Below are 13,618 nucleotides of genomic sequence, written 5' to 3'. Positions count from 1 at the left end.
AGGCCCTACCCTGTCTATGCCTCTGGCCCACTCTCCTTTTGCTTCTGAGTAAAGAGTCAGCAAGCATCATGAAGCCTTTAAAAAGAGGCTTCATAATGCGTGATGGCTCTACTCTGAAACAAAAGGAGAGACTGAGCCCTCCAGCCCTCCTCTTGTTTCGGAGTACAGAGTCATCACACAGCAGGCAGTCCTTTCATTCAAGGAGCCCGTGGTTTTTAACCAAACTGCGCCTTGAGTTAAAGGGCTACTTGGTGCATGTGAGAGCTGGGCACACTGGTGCCACACCTTTGGTGCGCCTAGCCCCGAGAGGCTGGGTGCCCCAAAGGTAATAATGCCTGTGTGCCCCAGCTCCCCTACTTTCACCAGCCCGCCTGGCCCCACACATTGTGGCGGAGGGGGGCTCTTGTTAAAAGGCGTGGCCTAAAATACTTAATCCACTGGTGAGGGGGGCAGCCAGCCTGGCTGTGATTCACCCCTCCCCCAAGTCAATTGACATCAAATGCTTGTCATGCATTGGGGTTGTTTTTTTTATCAGCCATGGGCATTTGCACGACACTCCAGCCTTTTTGTCTTGCCGGTGCATGGTGCAAGTACAAGGTCCATGCCCTTCTGCTTGCTATTAGTCCAGTAATTGTACTAATTGCAGGGCTGTAAGTGGGCCGAGGCTAGCCGGGGCCGAGCGCAGTTTCCAGAAAGAGCACCGGAGCCGGGCCGACCCCTGACTAGCCCCAGCCATGCTGACACCTGAGGCATCCCGTGTAGCGGCTGCACGGTTACACAAGCTGCCTGCAGGTGTCAGCACTTCAGATTTTGAAAAAAGGGTATTGCATTTTCTTTTTTCTAAACTGAAGTACTGGCGCCTGCAAGCAGCAGGTGTAACCTAACAAGGCTGTGCAGGCTGACTGATGTCTGTGTACTCTGAAACAGGAGGAGGGCTGGAATGTCGAGCCGTTGTCCTGTTTCAGAGTACAAAGCCATCAGCAGCAAACAGCCCTTTCATTCAAGTAGCCCGTTAGTAAAGGTTGGAGCACGCCGCTCCTTGAATGAAAAGGCTTCCTGCTGCATGTGAGCTGGGGCACACTGATGCCACACCTTTGGTGCGCCCAGACCCATCTTTTGTTTGAAATGAGGGGCTGGACGCATCAAACCCCCTCCTGCCCCCCCCCCCACCCCTGAAGGCGAGGGGGTGGGCTAAGTGCATCCCTGCATATGCCACGCCCCCTATCGAGACCCCCCTCCCCTCGATTTCTAAAACCACTTAAAGCACTGACTAATGGCTCCTGTGCCCTCTCGTATGCTTCAACGTTGTGAAAGCAAGGGAATGAACCACCCTCCCGTGGCCCAGGTGGCTCCCTGTCATTGTGGGGCGAGAGAAGATACTGTGGCTTGGGGCGCAGTCCGTGCTTGTGCAGCCGCTAGGGGCGTTGATGAGGCAGCCTCTTCCTCTGGCAATGTGCCCTGGTCTTGGGAAATATCTGCTTTGCTATGAATGGTTCCAGCAGACGGACACAAGCCCTGCACAGGCACGCCGCAGGCTAATGTTTCACACATGGAGGATGCGCCGTGGCGACAGCGCACTGTGTGGCACTGCCACTGGCCGCTCCCATCCCCGAGCACCTCCTGGCCATCTGGATTTGAGGCGGGAACGGAACTCGGTATGTGTTCATTGTTTCCCTGAAAATGGCTTATTCTCTTAATGCTCTGCCTAGAAGGATATGGAATCGGAAGGGGCGGGGCTATTAACATTTTTAAGTGCCAGGCTTCTTCCACCGCGCTCGGTTTTAAATCTGCACTTTACAGGCAGCTTTCTCCGTCCACTACTAGCACAGTTTCTGTGGGAAATACTGCCTCACTACCATCTCACGAACTGCTGCACCTAACCTGTTATGTGCAACCTCTCTACTCTCGATCACCCTCTCACCTGGGTTTGGTCGTCGTGCTACCTACTGTTATGGCGGCTGCCCTGACACGCGGTTACAGTTTGCTACAATGATTCTGGAAACTATCACCAGTGACTCGGCCCTCTCACCCTGGCATCGCGGTGCAAGATATCTGCCGCTATCGAATCTCCCCCACGCTCAATGCCAGAATGTGTGCGTGTGAGACTTGTTCACCGCGTGACCTCAAGCCTGCTAAGTAGGTCGAGAATCAAAGCCCTAGAGCCGCAGGACTCTGTAGAGACCCCATGCTTTCAAAAAACAAGTTGTTATTCTAAGCGCCCTGATGCCCCAGAAATGCCTCGGGTCCTGACACTGGGAGCCTCTACTGGCGGATTTGTGCTTCCAGTGGGCCTCTGCAGACATAACCCCTCATTAGGAGACGTGACAGTCGGCAGTGGTGGCGGCAGCAACGTGCAGGTGGGCGAGCCCTGCTCAGTCAGTTGGGAGTTCAGGCTGCCGCCTGCCGGTGCTCCTGATTCGCAGGTGTCTGCGCCGAAGTCATACCGAGGCAGGCAGGGAACCGGAGCAAACAAGCGTGCAGGGGCACAGGCAGGCCGCAGGTATTTATTGCAGTTCCTGTCGTAGGGAGACGCGTGCAAACACATAGACGTGGGGTGGGAGTAAGTACTGCCGGGCAACTTTAATAAACTAGTTCTGTAGAGCAATTACGAAGGTATGGGTCAGGCTCACGTGTACAGCGCATTGTTAGAAACCCAGTAACCAGGGGTTAAAGTAGTAGAACTATCTTGCTGCCACGCCCCTCCGCCTCCCCATACTATCCACCATCTCCCTCCCCAAATACAAACTCCATACCCCTGTCCTGTCTTAACTCCAATCCTTCGCAACACCGTGTTGTACAACTGTACTAGCAAGACTAAAAGATACAGATGCATCTTAAACGACAACCATCACCGTGTCATCGTCTCCCGGAGCGTTCAGATTACTGCAGCCTCCCCTTTCTAATTACCCTGCATTCACACCTCTTAGGGGTATGCCATGGAATATAGCCACCTTCACCCATTGCCTGCCGCAATTTGACCTTTATCGCTTTCATCTTGAACTCCCTTAAATGCATAAAACAAACGCTTATCACTGGGGATGTAGGACTGTTGCTTTGGAATGGGCTTTATGTTCCACTCAGGCTACTGAAATAATGCATAGAAGCTCAGTGTTTATCACTGGGGATGCAGGACTGTTGCTTTGGAATGGGCTTTATGTTCCAAGCAGGTTACTGAAATAATGCACAGCAGCTCAGTGTTTACAAGACAGCTCAGGGAATTGTCACACTAGCGCAGTGCCAGCAGGGCCTAGGTTGCCAATCCGCAGGAAGGATGCATCAAAATATAATAAATTGCCAGGCGCCTGCTGTGCTGGAAGGGTCCCAAGAGCAACTAAGAGTAAGGGAATCGTGGGTCAATTTTCCAAAAAGTAGAGTATTGTAGCACGCTCAAAATGGAATATAAAATCTCTGGGAACTCCCTCCTTCTTTCGGTGGAAAGAAAGCTGGGTTGGGGTGGTGCTGTCCCAGGCCAGGTCACATCTCTTCATGGAACCCAAGCCTGGCAAATTTGCATAAAAGCACAGAGCATTTTGGGAGCATAAGGATGTCCACAATTTTAAATGTGAAACCTATCTGTGATCGTGCTTCAGTAAAACAAAAAGTTTGTGTGACTAATGGAAGATGTAACGCTGTTTTTTTGATTGGTCACAATGCTCACCCTAACAAAAAAAAGACTGGAAATTGCAGGACCGATATACCAATTTGGAAAGCCTGTGAGCAGTATGAGGTTTTGGCTGTTACTGCAGCCAGACTTCTGAAGCCTGGGCGCTAATTGTGCATCAGAGCTCGGTTTGGGAGCAGATTGCAATACAACTTTGCTGGAGCTCCGCTCTCTTATTCTGGCCCATTTCCCACACTGGTACTTGTATGCTGATGCTTGCAATGAGAAAACGAAAACTACCAGTTTCGGAGTCAGAAGTGGAAAGGTAAATAAATTGGTAATATTTCAAGATAGGCTTAGGCTTCTGGGGAGCCCTTACTTGTGAGGCTAGGGAGGTGAGGTTGCTATCCGATACTCTCCGTAAGGGTGGTCAAAAGTAGGAGGATTTATCAGAGAGGGACTTCCCTCATTGGGATGGTCACTTCCGTTCCACGAGGGAACTCCCTAACCCTCTTACCTTTGAGTCCTCGAAATCCATAACATCTGTAAGAAAAGCCTCTGATAGTACCACAGTATGTTATTGTGCTACTCCTCCTTTTCTTCATTTCATTGTTTTATAGAAATACTGTGAAGAAGATTATTACAGGAATTACACAAACTGCTCTTTTATGTGACTTCAAAATTACTGAGTAGATGTGGCCCAGAGGAGGCCTGAAGAGTGCATCATCGATACTGACAAGGGACTTTGATGTTTTGCTGGGGACGACCCAGCTACTGACCATAAAAACAAAGGACTGCCCAAAAGGGAACCAGGGAAACCATAGAGACGCCAGCGTAAAGTCTCACCTGCCCGGGAAGTTCCAACCCGGCAACCGTGGCGCCGGACGGAGAAGCAAGTCCTTGGTCGAGAGGACGTGAATAGAAGTTGTTGATTCAGAAACTAAACGGTTGTCTAATTATTATTTTTTGATTTTATTTGCATTTTTAAAGTGCTCTCAGAGCCTGGGGGCATCGAGGCGCTGTTACAGAATTTTTGTTTTTGTCTTAGTTGCATATTTAGAACACGCTTAAATACCAAGAGGTTTCTAAGCGCGGACCCGGGGATTGAACCTGTGTTGCTTCGTGTCGTCTTGCTTCCAAGGCGAGCACGTTGCCACTGAGCTATCCTCCCGGGACAGGTCTAATATATTGTCAAGATATTTAACCATTGAACTGGAAGGGGGGAGTCATCCTCCTGGTATTCTATATCCTTGTGGAGCATGAACTATAAATGAAGACTCTTTAAACACAATCACCAAGGTGGATACCAGCGAACCAGGAGAAGGGAGTCAGTCTCCTGGTGTTCTTTGTTGGTTGTGTATATAGTGTGACGTATCCATGGATGTTGTCCCTTCTTCCGCACGGGAGGACCCTTTCCATGTGGCCAGAGCGGCGCGGCCACAGTCCAATAGTCCCCCTGGGGGATTGGTACACTGTGGGAGAAGACCCCTTTGTCTGATGAGGGACATCAAATCAGGAACAACGTGGTATGCACACAACCCTTTCTCGCCTCCCTCACCCTCTTACCCTCTGCAGGGTGACTTCAGCCCACAGGCTCCCATGTACTTATGTAAGGTAGACTCTCGCACATCACTAACTTGTAGAGGGACCAGTGATGCTAGGAAGCATTTGTGGGAAATCTCGTATAACTTCTGAGACAAGGAAGAACGATGACTCATGGAATTCTAACACTGGACATACTGGGACGAAGAAGCTGCACAAAATAATGAAGGACCCTCGGAGGAACCAACACATGCAGTCTAGTCAATGTGGACCTAAAAGTACTGAAACGACGAAGAGGATGAGCAGAGGCCTGGTGAATGCTCCATCCAACTACAGAAGGTTGTCTTCACATCTGGGCATGCGCCAAAAAAGGAAAAATATACTCCACGGTTTGTCTAAAAATGTATTACTTGGTAAGTATTTAGCCCTCTGTGATTACATGTGTTTCGGCAAAAGTTTGCCTTTTTCAAATCATGAGCAGAGATTTGAAAAGCACCAGACGGAGCGAGGAACCAATATCTCCTGTCTACTCTTCACACACATGCAACATCCTTACAGGATTTTGAATAATACCAAGGGCGCGGGAACATAGAGTTGGTGTCCCCCAAGCAGTTCCTCAAACTTCTTTCTACTCCATCCAACTACATTGAGCATTTTAGTCCTCCCCAGAGGCGCAAACAGAAAGTCAAACATAAAAACAGCAAGGTTGTCTCAGTTAGGAAGCAGCTGCCGGAGGAACAAGAGGCAGGGCCCAGCCACCTGTGAGGAAACCACAGGAGCCAGCACAGATTCAGAACGAAGAGACAGAACGGGATGCAGAGTCAGGAGCAAACCAATGCGAGGAGGGTCAGAGGAGAGGACCACTCGAACAACCAAGGCAAGAAAGCACCTGGTGGACCTGAGGTCTGGCAAGGGTGGGGAAACAAGTTTCACACCTGGCAGAGAACTGCTACTGTGACGGAGCCACTGTAAACCAGAGGGAGACCCAGAATGGCAAGGGACCCCCACAACAGACTACAGACATCCCAAGACCCGCAGAACCACTGTTCATGGTAGCATAAGGTAAGCGGATGGTTGGGCGGATGCTGTGGCCAGATGCCAGTGGTCGCAAGACAGAGAAAGTAGAAAAGGCATAGAAGCCTGGGTCTGTGACCCTCACTATGTCCTAGAGCATGGAACTTATATGGTTTTCAAGTCTAGCTTTGAGAGTACTTGGCCGAAGAGTAAACCTAGTCCATCAGCTGGAAACCACAACCCACGTAGTATTTGACAGGAGAGTTAACCAAGATACCAAATTGAAGTAAAATCAAATCTGCAGGTCTGGGACTTGCACCCACAATAAGAAACTAAGTGACGCTTCTTTTTGCAGTACCTGACAAGAAAAAAAACCCAGGCAGACTGGGAGTGGAGAACAAAAAAAGAACTGAACATTGAAAGCGGAATCAGACAGGGGAAAGAGTCATTTCCTCCTGGCAGTTGCTAAATCATAAACAAAGGCCAGGGGAAGGGAAACGCTCTCCCTCGCCTTTAGGAACTGAACATTTGAAGTGGAAAAAGCCGTGGAATAGGGCGACATTCCTTGTGGCATTTGCTAACGCCTAAAACAAGGCCAGGGGAAGAGACATTCCCCTAGCCTTAAGTTGCTGAACATCATAAGTGGTGGACCCTAGAGGAAAGTGAGGCATCTCATCTTGGCATTCAAAGAAGCCTACACAAGGCCAGTGGATGGGAGACATTCCCCTTGGTTTAGGAACTGTTGATCCAATTTGCTTTTTGAACCGAATATCAAGAACTTTATTGACTTTTTGTTTGCCAGGGGGCGATCCCTCTCGAGACTTGAAGAAGGGAATCCTTCTTCTAGACCAAGAGCTATCATTAGTTGATTGCAGTTAAAACCTCGAGTGTGAGGGACAGAGCTAGGGCCTTTTTGGCACAGGACAGTGAGCTTTGTTTTGTTGGACATCCTGACTGACTCCTTAGTGTTATTTGGAGGCAGGGAAACCCTTCTTCGAGTTGGGGCTAGCTAAGTTTTCCTGATATTCTCAATGAACACCCTTGAATAATGCCACCCGCGTCTCGGTTTCTGACTTCTACAAGTGGTAGGGCTAGAGTTAGGTAGCTTTGGACAGAGCGTTTTCATTTAGGCAACCACCCTGACAACAATCATCCCAAGTTTTCCTTAGGTAGGGAATATCCTTTAGAATGGGGAAAGTTAGGCCTTTTTGCTTATTGTTTAATAAAGAAGGGTTCATACCACGCTACCCCTTTGTCTGACCACTTCCTCCAGTACGCCACAGAAGCCACTACTGCAAGGATACCATTCTCTTGAGTTAGTGGTATTCCAGAAACAAATGACCTCTGTGACTGCTCCCTGCTGCCAAAATCCAAAGATTTCTATATATATGCAGCATGTTAATTTGTGGTTTACACAAAGACAAAGTGCAGAAGTTGGCACCTGCCCTCTGTACCCGTAGTGGACAGGCCACTGCCTTATGTGTTCCTCTTTGAGCATATCGGGTGCATTACCGTTGAAAAGTGTTGATACTATGTCCTTTTCTCGCAACTTCTTTACAGTTGCAACTTCTTTACAGTTGAAACAGGAGACTGAACAGGTGAACGTGCTCATTGTCAGTGCTTTAAGTGGGATACGACTTCGAGGAAGGCTCTGGCCCACCGTGATGCACATTTTTGGGGTTGGAGCCTAAAAAAGCTGTGGCACACCCTGAAATCACAAAGCCTTTAAAAGAGGTGGGGTCCACATAATTAAGATTGACCTAACAGTCCCATTTCAGTTATCATACGTGTAATTAAGTAAATGATACTTTGAAATGTGCATTGAATATAATAAATGGGCTTAAAAATATTGACCAAAATAAATATATTCATATATTTAATAGAATTTCAAATCGCAATACGTCCCCGCCACATTCAGTCCTATAGATCATTTGAAAGAAATCCGTGATTCTTAAGTACTAATTAACATCATTGTAATATAATACTTTAATATGTATTGCTGTAATCAAGCTAATTAAAATGTGTTTAACTGATGTTGTAATTATACACATGACTGATAGTGACATCTACTGGCAAAGAGCAGTATTGTCACTGCGCGCTCTATTTATATTACTGCAAGGAAGAGATCTGGTTGGGGAAGTCACTTCCTAGACTCCAGCCGAGCCTGGCTCAAGACAGTAGTTGGAAACTCTTGGGCAGAGCCCGGCTAGCCTCTTGCCCACTTAAAGCCCCGCTCATTGTTTCTTTCTATTACGCGACTTCAAAGTGAAGTGGCCTCTACATGACATTTTAGCAGCCATTTTAGTGAGGGCAAAGTTGAGACGACACAGAACATCCACCGTGTTTTGTTTATTTATATTATTTATTTGTAAACAGTTCAAAGAACTGTTAAAACACTACATTAAAAGTTAAAAGCAATCAAACAAGTTCAAATGCCAATACAGGTACACATACAGATTGCAGATTGCTATACGAGTAACGACACACGGTGCGGCAATCAAATCACATTATAAAGTTACAAAATACAGTTTAAAAATTCCATTCCATTTACTTACACTCGTCTTACACTTGTAAGGGATCCAAGGATTACCAATTCTATCTTAGGCTTTCGTCTACCTCAAGGGCAGCATTGATCACTAGGTCTACCGACCCAGTGGGTATCTGAACAGTAACCCCCTAGTTGAAACAACTAACATCCAGGGGTGGACTGGCCTATAGGGAACTCTGGAGATTTCCCTGTGGGCCTCTGCACCCTGGGCCTCTTTTGTGTGATATTTCCAAATTTTCTCATAGGAAAAGCATTGGGCTTGCAGAAAATGTGTCAAATGGGGACACTTTGAACCTTATTTCCAGGGCCTCTTTTAGTTCCCAGTCCACCCCTGCTAACATCCATTCCCATCTAATCGTGGGAGAAATAAAATCACGTGTTATGTTTATACAACTGGCAGCAGAAACAGATCTACTTTGTGCTTCCATGAACCAAAGGTCTAGAATCAAGATGCTTAAAAATGTTGTCCTTAAAGGAGACCCGTAAAACTCAACCTTTAATTCCTATTGTTGTTATTCCAATAGTCGTAATGTCGAATTTCCAAAATCGACCCTTTGGAAGGACCCTTTTTATATATAGTTTGTTTAATGGAGGTGATAGCGTACGTTGTATCGTTTTATGGGACACGATGTGGCTTACTTTAAAAATGTTCTTTTCTGTCTGGAATATGGGATGGTGGAGACGGAAGAGGTGTCGGTCTTCAGACAGCTTAAGAAAACATTATATCTGCTAAGAAGCTACCTTTCCCAGCAGCCACTTTGGCATTTAGTAGTTCTTGCCGTGCGCGCGTTTGGCCAGCTGACAATAATTAGTACAGCTTATCAAGGGCCAACGGCGCACGGCAGGTGTGGTTTATTCTGCTTTTCGAGGAGAAGCCATGCCGGAGGATCGAGAGGAGTCGCTCGCGCCTGCATTGTCTTTATCCGAGCAGGCATTCTGAGCGTGTGAACGGCAGCGCAACGAGGACACGCAAGGCTTCCATGCCGTCCTCCTTTCGTTCCTGAAACGGGCACTTAAAACGCGAAGCGGCGGAAGATGGACTCGCGCTAGTGTCACGGCTTCATCAGATTACATCCGGGAAGGCTTGCGAGCTTCCCGGAGGCACAAATAAGTGGGGTTGTCTGCTTTCACAGGCTCATGTTGGGGCAATGTTCATAATGTTCTCTATTTGTCATGCCGCGCGGCACTTGGCGACTGTGGAACCGTTGGCGGCGCGGACATTATTCCGCCGCACACGCTGGTAGCCCGTCACGCCCACCTGCAGCACTGCCCGTGCGTATGCGCGCTGACACGGCCCGGAATTTAAATACAGCAGTTTCCGGGTTGCGTACGCGTTGCAACGCTTCCGGTTCCCTCCGTTAGTGCGTTCTGCCTTTTGCCTGCTTTTCCCTCGCTCGCCCTTGTTGCAGTTTTTCCGATCTCTATCGGTTCCCGATCCTCTTACTCCTTGTTTGCCTTCTGCCCTCCTTCTTCTGCTACTTTCCTTCCTCCCCTCTCGCTACCCTTCTTTCTCCCGGCTCATCTCTGTTCCCGTTCTTTTACCTTATTTCCCCTTCTTGTTTTCCTGCAGCTTGCCTCCTTGTGTACCAGACCTCGGCCTGTTTTCTTGGATTGCTGATTCTACTGTTCGGATACCTTCCCCTGTGACTCACGTGTACCGGATCTTGGCCTGTATTTGGACTGCCTTATCTCTGTGTGTACACCCATGGACTTGGTTCCCCTTGTGGTATTCCTTACTAGATACTGACTACCTTCCTCCGGAGCACCTACCTATCTACCACGGAGTTCAGCTTCAGCTGACTGCATTCTCCCAGCATACCAGCTCATTCGTTAGGAGAGTCACGCAGGTCGGCTTTTTCCCCTTTCCGGCGTTCCCGGGAGGAGGCACCGGGTACCCTTCTTGGGTGTCACGGTGGCTTCCTTCCGTGGGTGCCCTTACCTACACACAAAAAAGGAGCGACCAAGAAGTAAAGGAAAGAAGGGTACAGGAAGAAGAGATGAAGGTGAGAAGTTAGAGGAGGGTGGAGAATCGGATTCTACGTTCTCAGACGAAGATATCACCGATCCCGGTGACACTATTGAAAACAAAACAAAGGGAAATAACATTTATTGTGCATTGCGTATGGGCTGAGAACTCAGTGATTATCAATGTCAGTGTCTGAAAAGAAAACATGGTCCCTGTCCTATTGAGCTGCTGAGTACGGGTGCTTAAAAACTTGTGGCACTAAACCTGGCAGGAAGCACAGACTTAATTTGGGTATCAGTGCTGTTAACTAGGTTACTCAGCGTGTTTTTTCTGGAACAAAGTACAATGTTTGTGTTGAGCCCAGGCCCTTTGTCATACATGTTCTATGTTTGTAAATGTTGCTAATGCTTGCCCATAGGGCCATGTGTTATCTTCTTCATGTTGGGATAACCTCCTATGAGTCAGTTTCATTTTTGCTTGCATATGTGTAGTCCATGTAACTGTATAACAACCTGTGCCTGTATCAAGGGGTATTAGGGAGTGCAAGTACGCTAGGAAGGTGCATTACTGGCCTGTATTAAGGGGGCATTATTGGTGACCTGAGTTTGTGTTCTATGGCATTCTACCAGACATTAGTCAGTGTAGGGTTTTTCCCTGTTACTTCCCCTGTCCTATCCAATTTAGGCATTTCCTAACCCTCTATCCATTGTTCCTAACATTCCCCCTCCTGTCCACAACCTCTCCTAACCCTCTTCCCCCACCCCCACTGGCTGCCACGTGGTATCCTGTGTTTTGTATATCAGGTATCTGTGCCAATCACGGGTGGAGTGTAGACTTCATTCGGCTTCTGTGGTTCGGGGCGAAGAGTGTTGACACACCTTCCTCCATTATTGTGTATCTGAGTTTTGACACCGTCAAACCCCACTTCTGGTTTCTTAAAGGACTCCAGTTGTTTGTCCATGGTGAGTTATTCAGTGCAGAGTTGTCCATGATATTTTATGTGGTTTTATTCAGCTCAGGCCAAGTCTACAAAGTTCTACTTTTTGTGAACGACCCTACTTTCAGAGTGCTCTCTCCGTTTCCTCATTTCATTTGAATCGGCTTTCAGTGGTAACCAGATTCGTACCATCGCAATGTACAGGAAGGACTAACATGCCCATTGTCTCAGCCAGAAATCACAATTTTGACAAATGACAACTGTTCTTTGACGCCAATCTCTTGGGAAAATACTTTCTGAAGGGGCCTTGGTTTCCAAAGCCAATGTGCCATCTTACTTAGAAATGTTGTTGTTCCAATATAGCGAAGTGTGGCTTGTACATACACTGCAGTAAATTAAATTTTGACATAAGACGCAAGTATTGGGGCGAAGTTCCATAGTTGTGTTTAGAATCCACACTCGACACCAAAGAGAATCCGTCCGAGAGCAAAGACTGAGATGGAGCCGAACTACGGGGACTACAGCAGGCACGTTGAAATTCTTATGTGCCGTCATCATTTGAGTAGCTCCTGCTAGCAGAGCAGGCACATTTCGCCTCCCCCTTTTCTGCTGTGTATGCACCCCAAATCCAACAAATTTGATGAGGTCTGAAGAAAACATGAATCTTTTTTTGGTTTTGTTTGCTGCAGTTTTGTTTTTAATTGCCAATGCAAGTTACCATACTCTTACGTCCCCTTTCCTTCATGCTGTAAGGGCGTCCCTTCGAAGGGACGGGAGACGGAACCTTTTTCACCAGAAAAAAAACTCCTTCCCATTTAAATTTAGAGGCGCTCGGGGGCGCGGCGCAGGGAACATGCGCTGACCTGGCTCTACCCTCTGGCGCCAGACCTCAGACCCCTTTTCCGCGTCAATGGTAACATTCCGAATTCACCAGCTCTCCTGGGCTTGGCTTCGGCCATGTAATTCCACGCACGGATACTTCTTCTCTTTGTCTTTTTTGTCTTATCTATCGTTCAGGTACTCTGTCCTCAGGCGTCACGCTCATCCCCGGCGCATGTCGACTTCTACAGGGTTCAGCAGGTGCCCATCCTGCAACAGGCTCTTCCCAACTTCAGAACCCCATGCCCTCTGCCTACGTTGACTTGGACCAGTCCACAGTTGGCAATCATGTTCGGCGTGTGACTCGCTGTCCTTGAAGGCGCTGAAGAACAGACTAGCCAGGTGGAGGGAGCTCTTCGGTTGCCTCCAGAGGATCTCAAGAACTTTGTGAAGCATCGAACCAGGCCTAAATAAGGGCCGACATTTTCCAGCGCACCCCACAAGGGAGACTCCTTCCCAGGGACTTTCCCGCGTGGGAGGGACCGGCCAGGTCCTTCTACCGGCACGTGCATTGAGGCTGCTGCAGCTTCCGGCCTTCGGGTCAAGGGATCCTCGGATGCTCCCGGGCGCAGTGTTGAGGGACCGGAAGATTTTTACTAGGTCTACATCCGAGGGGCTCCGCCCTTTTACCGGCACCATGGCCGAGGGGCTACACCCTACTACCGGCAATACGTCTGAGGGGCCATGCCCTAATACCAGCAATACGCCAGAGGGGGAGCCTAAACGCAGCTCTACCGACTCCTGGGTCAAGGGTGTGCCACCTACCGGGCCAAGGACCGACGAGCAGGGTAGGCCTCGTGATCCACACGCAAGAGTCTTGGACGAAGCCGGGCCCAGCGGGCCAAGCACCACGTCGCAGGCACGTGGCAGGCAGCTTGACAAAATGGCTGCCGCGCCAGAAAGGGGCACCCCTCAGACGCCATTGCAGGAATTCGGCGAAGAACGAGTGTCAAGGTGGGACTGGCCTCAACCAGGTACGTGTCCTACAGTCTACCCCTCATTTGCGCAGGGCACCTTTCCTTTGCGTCCATATGGACAGGGTATGCAGCGGCTCCAGCAGTCCTCCGCTACCCTGTCGGCACCCCCTGCCACCTCTTTGGCCAGTGAGGAGGTGCTCTTCAAGAAGTTCCT

General features: G+C 48.6%; 1 protein-coding gene across 7 annotated transcripts in view; it reads left to right on the top strand.

Moving 5' to 3' along the window:
- Window positions 1–13,618, top strand: part of RAI1 (retinoic acid induced 1) — a 2,051,579-nt gene that overhangs the window by 1,434,676 nt on the left and 603,285 nt on the right. Inside the window, exon 1 of one of the 7 annotated variants that reach the window (XR_011302222.1) lies at window positions 1,507–1,655. The exons of the other annotated variants lie outside the window; for them this stretch is intronic. The gene's annotated coding sequence lies outside the window, so the exon portion shown is untranslated. Of the gene's footprint in view, window positions 1–1,506; window positions 1,656–13,618 lie in introns of those variants that run through there. 7 annotated transcript variants of the gene reach the window in all.

The sequence above is a fragment of the Ambystoma mexicanum genome, chromosome 2p (genome assembly GCF_040938575.1).
Source record: "Ambystoma mexicanum isolate Mex_15411 chromosome 2p, UKY_AmexF1_1, whole genome shotgun sequence".
Lineage (NCBI taxonomy): Eukaryota > Metazoa > Chordata > Amphibia > Caudata > Ambystomatidae > Ambystoma > Ambystoma mexicanum.
The sequence above is the reverse complement of the archived record's forward strand: the minus strand, read 5'-3'. Positions and strand labels throughout refer to the sequence as shown.